Source organism: Oncorhynchus masou, chromosome 30, assembly GCF_036934945.1.
Source record: "Oncorhynchus masou masou isolate Uvic2021 chromosome 30, UVic_Omas_1.1, whole genome shotgun sequence".
Taxonomy (NCBI): domain Eukaryota; kingdom Metazoa; phylum Chordata; class Actinopteri; order Salmoniformes; family Salmonidae; genus Oncorhynchus; species Oncorhynchus masou.
The window spans coordinates 3,353,778-3,366,815 of NC_088241.1; positions in this window are offsets into that span (position 1 = coordinate 3,353,778).

Sequence of the window (13,038 nt, forward strand, 5' to 3'; positions counted from 1 at the left end):
TACAGCTACGGACAAAGACATGAAGGCCTGTGCAGGTGGAACTGTTGCATACATAGGCAGAGCTCCTTTAATACGACAGTACAACTGTTGCACTAGTGGATGTCGCTGTTCTCTAATAGCGTTCCTAATTCTGGGACTAGAGTGAATGTTGAGCCCTCACACTGGTCTAAGGCCAATTTTGCATTTTTCCCCTTATGGCCAAAGATAAGATTTGGTGAGGGTAAGCTGATCCTACATCTGTGCCTAACGGCAACTTCTACGGTTGTTTGTGTCTTCTGTGGCGTGGTTGGTGGTAACCAAGCATCTTTGTTTTTTCTCGTAAATCAACTCTGTAAACCAAGTGGTTCCTACAGTAGTAGAAGCTGCCCAGGTCTAGGATCAGTTTATCCTCCCCAAATCCTAACTATACCATATGGCAGATCACAAATCTGTGTTTAGTGCAACTTCATCCTACTGTAGTTAGTAGGTAGATCAACTTCATCCTACTGTAGTTATTAGGTAGATCAACGTCATACTACTCTTGTTGTTAGGTAGATCAACTTCATCCTACTGTAGTTTGTAGGTAGATCAACTTCATCCTACTGTAGTTATTAGGTAGATCAACTTCATCCTACTGTAGTTGTTAGATAGATCAACTTCATCCTACTGTAGTTGTTAGGTAGATCAACTTCATCCTACTGTAGTTGTTAGGTAGATCAACTTCATCCTGCTGTAGTTAGTAGGTAGATCAACTTCATCCTACTGTAGTTGTTAGGTAGATCAACTTCATCCTACTGTAGTTGTTAGGTAGATCAACTTCATCCTACTATAGTTGTTAGGTATATCAACTTCATCCTACTATAGTTGTTAGGTATATCAACTTCATCCTACTGTAGTTAGTAGGTAGATCAACTTCATCCTACTGTAGTTGTTAGGTAGATCAACTTCATCCTACTGTAGTTGTTAGGTAGATCAACTTCATCCTACTATAGTTGTTAGGTATATCAACTTCATTCTACTATAGTTGTTAGGTATATCAACTTCATCCTACTCCAGTTGTTAAGTCGATCAACTTCATCCTACTGTAAATGTTAGGTAGATCAACTTCATCCTACTCTATTGTTTGTGGATAAGGATCTATGCCTCCCTTTTTCCATTTTCTAGGCCTGTTGTTCCAGCTCTCCTCCTGCTGTTCCCTCTCTACTCCTGCTGTTCCCTCTCTCTTTTTGCTGTTCCCTCTCTCCCCCTGCTGTTCTCTCTCTCCTCCTGCTGTTCCCTCTCTCCTTTTGTTGTTCCCTCTCTCCTCCTGCTGTTCCCTCTCTCCTTTTGTTGTTCCCTCTCTCCCCCTGCTGTTCCCTCTCTACTTTTGTTGTTCCCTCTCTCCTCCTGCTGTTCCCTCCCTCCTCCTGCTCTTCCCTATCTCCTCCTGCTGTTCCCTCTCTCCTTTTGTTGTTCCCTCTCTCCTCCTGCTGTTCCCTCTCTCCTCCTGCTGTTCCCTCTCCTCCTGCTGTTCCCTCTCCCCTTTTGTTGTTCACTCTCTCCTCCTGCTGTTCCCTCCCTCCTCCTGCTCTTCCCTCTCTCCTCCTGCTGTTCCCTCTCTCCTTTTGTTGTTCCCTCTCTCCTCCTGCTGTTCCCTCTCTCCTACTGCTGTTCCCTCTCTCCGTTTGTTGTTGCCTATCCCCTCCTGCTGTTCCCTCTCCTCCTGCTGTTCCCTCTCTCCTTTTGTTGTTGCCTCTCTCCTCCTGCTGTTCCCTCTCTCTTTTTGCTGTTCCCTCTCTCCTCCTGCTGTTCCTTCTCCTCCTGCTGTTCCCTCTCTCCTTTTGTTGTTCCCTCTCTCCCCCTGCTGTTCCCTCCCTCCTCCTGCTCTTCCCTCTCTCCTCCTGCTGTTCCCTCTCTCCTTTTGTTGTTCCCTCTCTCCTCCTGCTGTTGCCTCTCTCCTCCTGCTGTTCCCTCTCTCCTTTTGTTGTTGCCTATCCCCTCCTGCTGTTCCCTCTCTCCTCCTGCTGTTCCCTCTCTCCTTTTGTTGTTGCCTCTCTCCTCCTGCTGTTCCCTCTCTCGTTTGTTGCTGTTCCCTCTCTCCTTTTGTTGTTCCCTCTCCCCTCCTGCTGTTCCCTCTCTCCTATTGCTGCCTATGCCCTCCTGCTGTTCCCCCTCTCCTATTGCTGTTGCCTTTCCCCTTCTGCTGTTCCCTATCTCCTTTTGTTATTGCCTATACCCTCCTGCTGTTCCCTCTCTCCTTTTGTTGTTGCCTCTCCCCTCCTGCTGTTCCCTCTCTTCTTTTGTTGTTGCCTCTCTCCTCCTGCTGTTCCCTCTCTCTTTTGTTATTGCCTATCCCCTTCTGCTGTTCCCTCTCTCCTTTTGTTGTTGCCTATCCCCTCCTGCTGTTCCCTCTCTCCTTTTGCTGTTGCTTATCCCCTCCTGCTGTTCCCTCTCTCCTTTTGTTGTTTCCTCTCTCCTCCTGCTGTTCCCTCTCTCTTTTGTTGTTGCCTCTCTCCTCCTAATGTTCCCTCTCTATTTTGTTGTTGCCTCTCTCCTCCTGCTGTTCCCTCTCTCTTTTGTTGTTGCCACTCCCCTCCTGCTGTTCCCTTTCTCTTTTGTTGTTGCCTCTCTCCTCCTGCTGTTCCCTCTGTCCTCCTGCTGTTCCCTCTCTCTTTTGTTGTTGCCCCTCTCCTCCTGCTGTTCCCTCTCTCTTTTGTTGTTGCCTCTCTCCTCCTGCTGTTCCCTCTCTCGTTTGTTGCTGTTCCATCTCTCTTTTGTTGTTGCCTCTCTCCTCCTGCTGTTCCCTCTCTCTTTTGTTGTTGCCTCTCTCCTCCTGCTGTTCCCTCTCTCTTTTGTTGTTGCCTCTCTCCTCCTGCTGTTCCCTCTCTCGTTTGTTGCTGTTCCCTCTCTCTTTTGTTGTTGCCTCTCTCCTCCTGCTGTTCCCTCTCTCTTTTGTTGTTTCCTCTCTCCTCCTGCTGTTCCCTCTCTCGTTTGTTGCTGTTCCCTCTCTCTTTTGTTGTTGCCTCTCTCCTCCTGCTGTTCCCTCTCTCTTTTGTTGCTGTTCCCTCTCTCTTTTGTTGTTGCCTCTCTCCTCCTGCTGTTCCCTCTCTCGTTTGTTGCTGTTCCATCTCTCTTTTGTGGTTGCCTCTCTCCTCCTGCTGTTCCCTCTCTCTTTTGTTGTTGCCTCTCTCCTCCTGCTGTTCCCTCTCTCGTTTGTTGCTGTTCCCTCTCTCTTTTGTTGTTGCCTCTCTCCTCCTGCTGTTCCCTCTCTCTTTTGTTGTTTCCTCTCTCCTCCTGCTGTTCCCTCTCTCGTTTGTTGCTGTTCCCTCTCTCTTTTGTTGTTGCCTCTCTCCTCCTGCTGTTCCCTCTCTCTTTTGTTGCTGTTCCCTCTCTCTTTTGTTGTTGCCTCTCTCCTCCTGCTGTTCCCTCTCTCTTTTGTTGCTGTTCCCTCTCTCTTTTGTTGTTGCCTCTCTCCTCCTGCTGTTCCCTCTCTCGTTTGTTGCTGTTCCCTCTCTCTTTTGTTGTTGCCTCTCTCCTCCTGCTCTTCCCTCTCTCCTCCTGCTGTTCCCTCTCTCCTTTTGTTGTTCCCTCTCTCCTCCTGCTGTTGCCTCTCTCCTCCTGCTGTTCCCTCTCTCCTTTTGTTGTTGCCTATCCCCTCCTGCTGTTCCCTCTCTCCTCCTGCTGTTCCCTCTCTCCTTTTGTTGTTGCCTCTCTCCTCCTGCTGTTCCCTCTCTCGTTTGTTGCTGTTCCCTCTCTCCTTTTGTTGTTCCCTCTCCCCTCCTGCTGTTCCCTCTCTCCTATTGCTGCCTATGCCCTCCTGCTGTTCCCCCTCTCCTATTGCTGTTGCCTTTCCCCTTCTGCTGTTCCCTATCTCCTTTTGTTATTGCCTATACCCTCCTGCTGTTCCCTCTCTCCTTTTGTTGTTGCCTCTCCCCTCCTGCTGTTCCCTCTCTTCTTTTGTTGTTGCCTCTCTCCTCCTGCTGTTCCCTCTCTCTTTTGTTGTTGCCTCTCTCCTCCTGCTGTTCCCTCTCTCTTTTGTTGTTTTTCCCTCTCTCCTCCTGCTGTTCCCTCTCTCCTTTTGTTGTTGCCTTTCTCCTCCTGCTGGTCCCTCTCTCCTCCTGCTGTTCCCTCTCTCCTTTTGTTGTTGCCTCTCTCCTCCTGCTGTTCCCTCTCTCGTTTGTTGCTGTTCCCTCTCTCCTTTTGTTGTTGCCTATCCCCTCCTGCTGTTCCCTCTCTCCTCCTGCTGTTCCCTCTCTCCTTTTGTTGTTGCCTCTCTCCTCCTGCTGTTCCCTCTCTCGTTTGTTGCTGTTCCCTCTCTCCTTTTGTTGTTCCCTCTCCCCTCCTGCTGTTCCCTCTCTCCTATTGCTGCCTATGCCCTCCTGCTGTTCCCCCTCTCCTATTGCTGTTGCCTTTCCCCTTCTGCTGTTCCCTATCTCCTTTTGTTATTGCCTATACCCTCCTGCTGTTCCCTCTCTCCTTTTGTTGTTGCCTCTCCCCTCCTGCTGTTCCCTCTCTTCTTTTGTTGTTGCCTCTCTCCTCCTGCTGTTCCCTCTCTCTTTTGTTGTTGCCTCTCTCCTCCTGCTGTTCCCTCTCTCTTTTGTTGTTTTTCCCTCTCTCCTCCTGCTGTTCCCTCTCTCCTTTTGTTGTTGCCTTTCTCCTCCTGCTGGTCCCTCTCTCGTTTGTTGCTGTTCCCTCTCTCTTTTGTTATTGCCTATCCCCTTCTGCTGTTCCCTCTCTCCTTTTGTTGTTGCCTATCCCCTCCTGCTGTTCCCTCTCTCCTTTTGCTGTTGCTTATCCCCTCCTGCTGTTCCCTCTCTCCTTTTGTTGTTTCCTCTCTCCTCCTGCTGTTCCCTCTCTCTTTTGTTGTTGCCTCTCTCCTCCTGCTGTTCCCTCTCTATTTTGTTGTTGCCTCTCTCCTCCTGCTGTTCCCTCTCTCTTTTGTTGTTGCCACTCCCCTCCTGCTGTTCCCTCTCTCTTTTGTTGTTGCCTCTCTCCTCCTGCTGTTCCCTCTGTCCTCCTGCTGTTCCCTCTCTCTTTTGTTGTTGCCCCTCTCCTCCTGCTGTTCCCTCTCTCTTTTGTTGTTGCCCCTCTCCTCCTGCTGTTCCCTCTCTCTTTTGTTGTTGCCTCTCTCCTCCTGCTGTTCCCTCTCTCTTTTGTTGTTTCCTCTCCCCTCCTGATGTTCCCTCTCTCTTTTGTTGTTGCCTCTCTCCTCCTGCTGTTCCCTCTCTCTTTTGTTGTTGCCTCTCTCCTCCTGCTGTTCCCTCTCTCTTTTGTTGTTGCATCTCTCCTCCTGCTCTTCCCTCTCTCTTTTGTTGTTGCCTATCCCCACCTGCTGTTCCCTCTCTCTTTTGTTGTTGCCTCTCCCCTCCTGCTGTTCCCTCTCTCTTTTGTTGTTGCCTCTCTCTTCCTGCTGTTCCCTCTCTTGTTTTTTGCTGTTCCCTCTCTCTTTTGTTGTTGCCTCTCTCCTCCTGCTGTTCCCTCTCTCTTTTGTTGTTGCCTCTCTCCTCCTGCTGTTCCCTCTCTCCTCATGCTGTTCCCTCTCTCCTTTTGTTGTTGCCTCTCTCCTCCTGCTGTTCCCTCTCTCGTTTGTTGCTGTTCCCTCTCTCCTTTTGTTGTTGCCTATCCCCTCCTGCTGTTCCCTCTCTGCTATTGCTGCCTATGCCCTCCTGCTGTTCCCCCTCTCCTATTGCTGTTGCCTTTCCCCTTCTGCTGTTCCCTATCTCCTTTTGTTATTGCCTATACTTTCCCCTTCTGCTGTTCCCCCTCTCCTATTGCTGTTGCCTTTCCCCTTCTGCTGTTCCCTATCTCCTTTTGTTATTGCCTATACCCTCCTGCTGTTCCCTCTCTCCTTTTGTTGTTGCCTCTCCCCTCCTGCTGTTCCCTCTCTTCTTTTGTTGTTGCCTCTCTCCTCCTGCTGTTCCCTCTCTCTTTTGTTGTTGCCTCTCTCCTCCTGCTGTTCCCTCTCTCTTTTGTTGTTTTTCCCTCTCTCCTCCTGCTGTTCCCTCTCTCCTTTTGTTGTTGCCTTTCTCCTCCTGCTGGTCCCTCTCTCGTTTGTTGCTGTTCCCTCTCTCTTTTGTTATTGCCTATCCCCTTCTGCTGTTCCCTCTCTCCTTTTGTTGTTGCCTCTCCCCTCCTGCTGTTCCCTCTCTCCTTTTGCTGTTGCTTATCCCCTCCTGCTGTTCCCTCTCTCCTTTTGTTGTTTCCTCTCTCCTCCTGCTGTTCCCTCTCTCTTTTGTTGTTGCCTCTCTCCTCCTGCTGTTCCCTCTCTATTTTGCTGTTGCCTCTCTCCTCCTGCTGTTCCCTCTCTCTTTTGTTGTTGCCACTCCCCTCCTGCTGTTCCCTCTCTCTTTTGTTGTTGCCTCTCTCCTCCTGCTGTTCCCTCTCTCCTCCTGCTGTTCCCTCTCTCTTTTGTTGTTGCCCCTCTCCTCCTGCTGTTCCCTCTCTCTTTTGTTGTTGCCCCTCTCCTCCTGCTGTTCCCTCTCTCTTTTGTTGTTGCCCCTCTCCTCCTGCTGTTCCCTCTCTCTTTTGTTGTTGCCTCTCTCCTCCTGCTGTTCCCTCTCTCTTTTGTTGTTTCCTCTCCCCTCCTGATGTTCCCTCTCTCTTTTGTTGTTGCCCCTCTCCTCCTGCTGTTCCCTCTCTCTTTTGTTGTTGCCTCTCTCCTCCTGCTGTTCCCTCTCTCGTTTTTTGCTGTTCCCTCTCTCTTTTGTTGTTGCCTCTCTCCTCCTGCTGTTCCCTCTCTCTTTTGTTGTTGCCTCTCTCCTCCTGCTGTTCCCTCTCTCCTCCTGCTGTTCCCTCTCTCCTTTTGTTGTTGCCTCTCTCCTCCTGCTGTTCCCTCTCTCGTTTGTTGCTGTTCCCTCTCTCCTTTTGTTGTTGCCTATCCCCTCCTGCTGTTCCCTCTCTCCTATTGCTGCCTATGCCCTCCTGCTGTTCCCCCTCTCCTATTGCTGTTGCCTTTCCCCTTCTGCTGTTCCCTATCTCCTTTTGTTATTGCCTATACCCTCCTGCTGTTCCCTCTCTCCTTTTGTTGTTGCCTCTCCCCTCCTGCTGTTCCCTCTCTTCTTTTGTTGTTGCCTCTCTCCTCCTGCTGTTCCCTCTCTCTTTTGTTGTTGCCTCTCTCCTCCTGCTGTTCCCTCTCTCTTTTGTTGTTTTTCCCTCTCTCCTCCTGCTGTTCCCTCTCTCCTTTTGTTGTTGCCTTTCTCCTCCTGCTGGTCCCTCTCTCGTTTGTTGCTGTTCCCTCTCTCTTTTGTTATTGCCTATCCCCTTCTGCTGTTCCCTCTCTCCTTTTGTTGTTGCCTATCCCCTCCTGCTGTTCCCTCTCTCCTTTTGCTGTTGCTTATCCCCTCCTGCTGTTCCCTCTCTCCTTTTGTTGTTTCCTCTCTCCTCCTGCTGTTCCCTCTCTCTTTTGTTGTTGCCTCTCTCCTCCTGCTGTTCCCTCTCTATTTTGTTGTTGCCTCTCTCCTCCTGCTGTTCCCTCTCTCTTTTGTTGTTGCCACTCCCCTCCTGCTGTTCCCTCTCTCTTTTGTTGTTGCCTCTCTCCTCCTGCTGTTCCCTCTCTCCTCCTGCTGTTCCCTCTCTCTTTTGTTGTTGCCTCTCTCCTCCTGCTGTTCCCTCTCTCTTTTGTTGTTTCCTCTCCCCTCCTGATGTTCCCTCTCTCTTTTGTTGTTGCCTCTCTCTTCCTGCTGTTCCCTCTCTCTTTTGTTGTTGCCTCTCTCCTCCTGCTGTTCCCTCTCTCGTTTGTTGCTGTTCCATCTCTCTTTTGTTGTTGCCTCTCTCCTCCTGCTGTTCCCTCTCTCTTTTGTTGTTGCCTCTCTCCTCCTGCTGTTCCCTCTCTCTTTTGTTGTTGCCTCTCTCCTCCTGCTGTTCCCTCTCTCGTTTGTTGCTGTTCCCTCTCTCTTTTGTTGTTGCCTCTCTCCTCCTGCTGTTCCCTCTCTCTTTTGTTGTTTCCTCTCTCCTCCTGCTGTTCCCTCTCTCGTTTGTTGCTGTTCCCTCTCTCTTTTGTTGCTGTTCCCTCTCTCTTTTGTTGTTGCATCTCTCCTCCTGCTGTTCCCTCTCTCTTTTGTTGTTGCCTCTCTCTTCCTGCTGTTCCCTCTCTCTTTTGTTGTTGCCTCTCCCCACCTGCTGTTCCCTCTCTCTTTTGTTGTTGCCTCTCCCCTCCTGCTGTTCCCTCTCTCTTTTGTTGTTGCCTCTCTCCTCCTGCTGTTCCCTCTCTCGTTTTTTGCTGTTCCCTCTCTCTTTTGTTGTTGCCTCTCTCCTCCTGCTGTTCCCTCTCTCTTTTGTTGTTGCCTCTCTCCTCCTGCTGTTCCCTCTCTCTTTTGTTGTTGCCTCGCTCCTCCTGCTGTTCCCTTTCTCTTTTGTTCTTGCATCTCTCCTCCTGCTGTTCCCTCTCTCTTTTGTTGTTGCCTATCCCCACCTGCTGTTCCCTCTCTCTTTTGTTGTTGCCTCTCTCCTCCTGCTGTTCCCTCTCTCGTTTGTTGCTGTTCCCTCTCTCTTTTGTTGTTGCCTCTCTCCTCCTGCTGTTCCCTCTCTCTTTTGTTGTTTCCTCTCTCCTCCTGCTGTTCCCTCTCTCATTTGTTGCTGTTCCCTCTCTCTTTTGTTGTTGCCTCTCCCCTCCTGCTGTTCCCTCTCTCTTTTGTTGTTGCCTCTCTCCTCCTGCTGTTCCCTCTCTCGTTTGTTGCTGTTCCCTCTCTCTTTTGTTGTTGCCTCTCTCCTCCTGCTGTTTCCTCTCTCTTTTGTTGTTTCCTCTCTCCTCCTGCTGTTCCCTCTCTCGTTTGTTGCTGTTCCCTCTCTCTTTTGTTGTTGCCTCTCCCCTCCTGCTGTTCCCTCTCTCTTTTGTTGTTTCCTCTCTCCTCCTGCTGTTCCCTCTCTCGTTTGTTGCTGTTCCCTCTCTCTTTTGTTGTTGCCTCTCTCCTCCTGCTGTTCCCTCTCTCTTTTGTTGTTGCCTCTCTCCTCCTGCTGTTCCCTCTCTCGTTTGTTGTTGCCTCTCTCCTCCTGCTGTTCCCTCTCTCTTTTGTTGTTGCCTGTCCCCTCCTGCTGTTCCCTCTCTCTTTTGTTGTTGCCTCTCTCCTCCTGCTGTTCCCTCTCTCTTTTGTTGTTGCCTCTCTCCTCCTGCTGTTCCCTCTCTCCTCCTGCTGTTCCCTCTCTCCTCCTGCTGTTCCCTCTCTCCTCCTGCTGTTCCTTCTCTCTTTTGTTGCTGTTCCCTCTCTCCTTTTGTTGTTGCCTCTCTCCTCCTGCTGTTCCTTCTCTCTTTTGTTGCTGTTCCCTCTCTCTTTTGTTGTTGCCTCAGGGACCACAGCGAATGGAGGAGGTATGTGATCATAATCAAGTAACAGTTATGTGCAACACACACACACACACACACACACACACACACACACACACACACACACACACACACACACAGTGACCCATATAGCATTGTTTGTCAGTAAAGTTTACTAGACTGGCAGCATGCTGGCTTTGATCCTCAGACTTACGCAATTAAGTCAGATGAGTTAGCTCCCACACCCACTCACTAACTACCACACTCACACGCAACCAGTCTCCCAGCCTCCCCAGTGCACAGCACAGATTCATATATTGGTAGAACCTTTCAGAGCCAAAAAAAACAGTCTTCCAAGAATTAAGCTTAGATGTGACAGAGCTAACTACTATTATAAGCTCAAGTGATAGAACAGGAGCAATGCAGATACAAACCATTGTCACACATAAAGCTCAGCTACAGTGGGGAGAACAAGTATTTGATACACTGCTGATTTTGCAGGTTTTCCTACTTACAAAGCATGTAGAGGACTGTATTTTTTATCATAGGTACACATCAACTGTGAGACGGAATCTAAAACAAAAATCCAGAAAATCACATTGTATTATTTTTAAGTAATTAATTTGCATTTTATTGCATTAATTTGCATTTTATTGCATGACTTAAGTATTTGATACATCAGAAAAGCAGAACTTAATATTTGGTACAGAAACCTTTGTTTGCAATGACAGAGATCATACATTTCCTGTAGTTCTTGACCAGGTTTGCACACACTGCAGCAGGGATTTTGGCCCACTCCGCCATACAGACCTCCAATCCTTCAGGTTTCGAGGCTGTCGCTGGGCAATACGTACTTTCAGCTCCCTCCAAAGATGTTCCATTGGGTTCAGGTCTGGAGACTGACTAGGCCACTCCAGGACCTTGAGATGCTTCTTACGGAGCCACTCCTTAGTTGCCCTGGCTGTGTGATTCGGGTCGTTGTCATGCTGGAAGACCCAGCCACGACCCAGCTTCACGGTTGGGATGGTGTTCTTGGGGTTGTACTCATCCTTCTTCTTCCTCCAAACACGGCGAGTGGAGTTGAGACCAAAAAACTCTATTTTTGTCTCATCAGACCACATGACCTTCCCCCATTCCTCCTCTGGATCATCCAGATGGTCATTGGCAAACTTCAGACGGGCCTGGACATGCGCTGGTTTGAGCAGGGGGACCTTGCATGCACTGTAGGATTTTAAACCATGACGGCGTAGTGTGTTACTAATGGTTTTCTTTGAGACTGTGGTCCCAGCTCTCTTCAGGTCATTGACCAGGTCCTGCCGTGTAGTTCTGGGCTGATCCCTCACCTTCCTCGTGATCATTGATGCCCCACGAGGTGAGATCTTGCATGGAGCCCCAGACCCAGGGTGATTGACAATCATCTTGAACTTCTTCCATTTTCTAATAATTGCGCCAACAGTTGTTGCCTTCTCACCAAGCTGCTTACCTATTGTCCTGTAGCCCATCCCAGCCTTGTGCAGGTCTACAATTTTATCCCTGATGTCCTTACACAGCTCTCTGGTCTTGGCCATTGTGGAGAGGTTGGAGTCTGTTTGATTGAGTGTGTGGACAGGTGTCTTTTATACAGGTAACGAGTTCAAACAGGTGCAGTTAATACAGGTAATGAGTGGAGAACAGGAGGGCTTCTTAAAGAAACACTTACAGGTCTGTGAGAGCCCGGAATTCTTACTGGTTGGTAGGAGATCAAATACTTATGTCATGCAATAAAATGCAAATTAATTACTTAAAAATCATACAATGTGATTTTCTGGATTTTTGCTTTAGATTCCGTCTCTCACAGTTGAAGTGTACCGATGATAAAAATTACAGACCTCTACATGCTTTGTAAGTAGGACAATCTGCAAAATCAGCAGTGTATCAAATACTTGTTCTCCCCACTGTATGTCAGTCAGAAAGTGCAACTATGAAAATGTGTCCTAATGCCAGACCATAGAAATGGAACGGATGGGAGAACTAGTGTGAGAGCCAAAAACACTTACACCACACACACACACACACACACACACACCCTATAAACATGAGTTATGCAGCAGGAAACTATTGTAACACATTGAATCGATACTATCTAAACTATGTAGGAGTATGATACTGTCCCTCACAAAGCTAAAATATGCAGGAGAGGGGGAGAGAGAGAGAACACTCCTGTCAGATGTGCAGTAGTTGTGGTAGAGGGGTAACAGGTAGATGTAAAGTGTCAGATACCTTGTCTGTACTGACCCATACGTCAGACATTAGCTGAGCTATGCAGTAGCACACTAACAGCCTGTATATGTGGACAGTGGGAAGCAGTAGACCGTCTGGAAAGAGCTGCATGTTTCCACCTTGTCTATGGGGTTCCTCGGGGTCATCTAAGTTGGTGTTAGCTAACTTTACGTGTGTGTGTATCTGCATGTTTGTGTGTTAGTAAAGATTAACATCTGTTGTACTGCCAGTCTAGTGGCCAGACAGTTTTATGATGTTTTCCCTAGTCTCCATTCCCCAAACCATAGACCAACACAGCCAATCAAATCACATCAATGCCCCACCAGAGCCAATCAGACCGCACGTCCAGCAATGACATCACCGTCTCCAGCACAAACTGCCCTGACCGCTGTAGAGAGAGAGAGTGAGTCAGTAATCAAATACAGGCACTCTAAATCCCACCTCCATTTTAGATGTCTATCTTTACAGTTTGTCTCTTTCTCCCTGTAAGGGTTTTCCTCTGGTGAAGGAGAAGCGGACCAAAATGCAGCGTGGTGGTTATTCATGTTCTTTAATTAAGGAACTCGACATGAAATAACTAACAAAACAATAAATGTGTGAGAGACAGGAACAATCACCCACAAACACACAGTGAAACCCAGGCCACCTAAATATGGTTCCCAATCAGAGACAATGACTAACACCTGCCTCTGATTGAGAACCATATAAGGCCAGACATAGAAATAGACAAACATAGAATGCCCACTCAGATCACACCCTGACCAACCAAAACATACAACATCCCCCACCTTGTCCGCGACCCTACTTAATGACACTGGACTGAGGGGCAGCTCGGGACAGAGGGGCAGCTCGGGACAGAGGGGCAGCTCGGGACAGAGGGGCAGCTCGGGACAGAGGGGCAGCTCGGGACAGAGGGGCACTGGGCTATGCAGGCGAACCGGGGACACCGAGCGCAAGGCTGGTGCCATGTAAGCCGGCCCAAGGAGACACACTGGGGACCAGATGCGTAGAGCCGGCCTCATGGCATTTGGCTTGACGCTCAATCTAGCCCGGCCGATACGCGGAGCTGGAATATACCGCACAGGGCTATGCACCCGCACTGGGGACACTGTGCTCACCACAGCGTAACACGGTGCCTGCCCGGTCTGTCTAGCCCCCCGGTAACCACAGGAAGTTGGCGTAGGTCTCCTACCTAGCGTCGCCATACTCCCTGTGAGCCCCCCCAAAGACATTTTTGGGGCTGACTCTCGGGCTTCCTTCCGCGCCGCCGTAATTGCTTCGCCAACCTCATTCTCTCGTAACCTTCCGCACACTGCTCCATTGAATCCCAGGCGGACTCCGGCACTCTCCCTGGGTCGACCGCCCACCTGTCTATCTCCTCCCAAGTTGTGTAGTGCAGATTCTGCTCCCATGTGCCGAAATCCTGACCTCGCTGTTGCTGTTGCCTCTGTTCCTTCACCTGCTGCTGCTTTTGCTGTTGCACGTGACCACGCCGCTTGGTCCTGTTGTGGTGGGTGATTCTGTAAGGGTTTTCCTCTGGTGAAGGAGAAGCGGACCAAAAT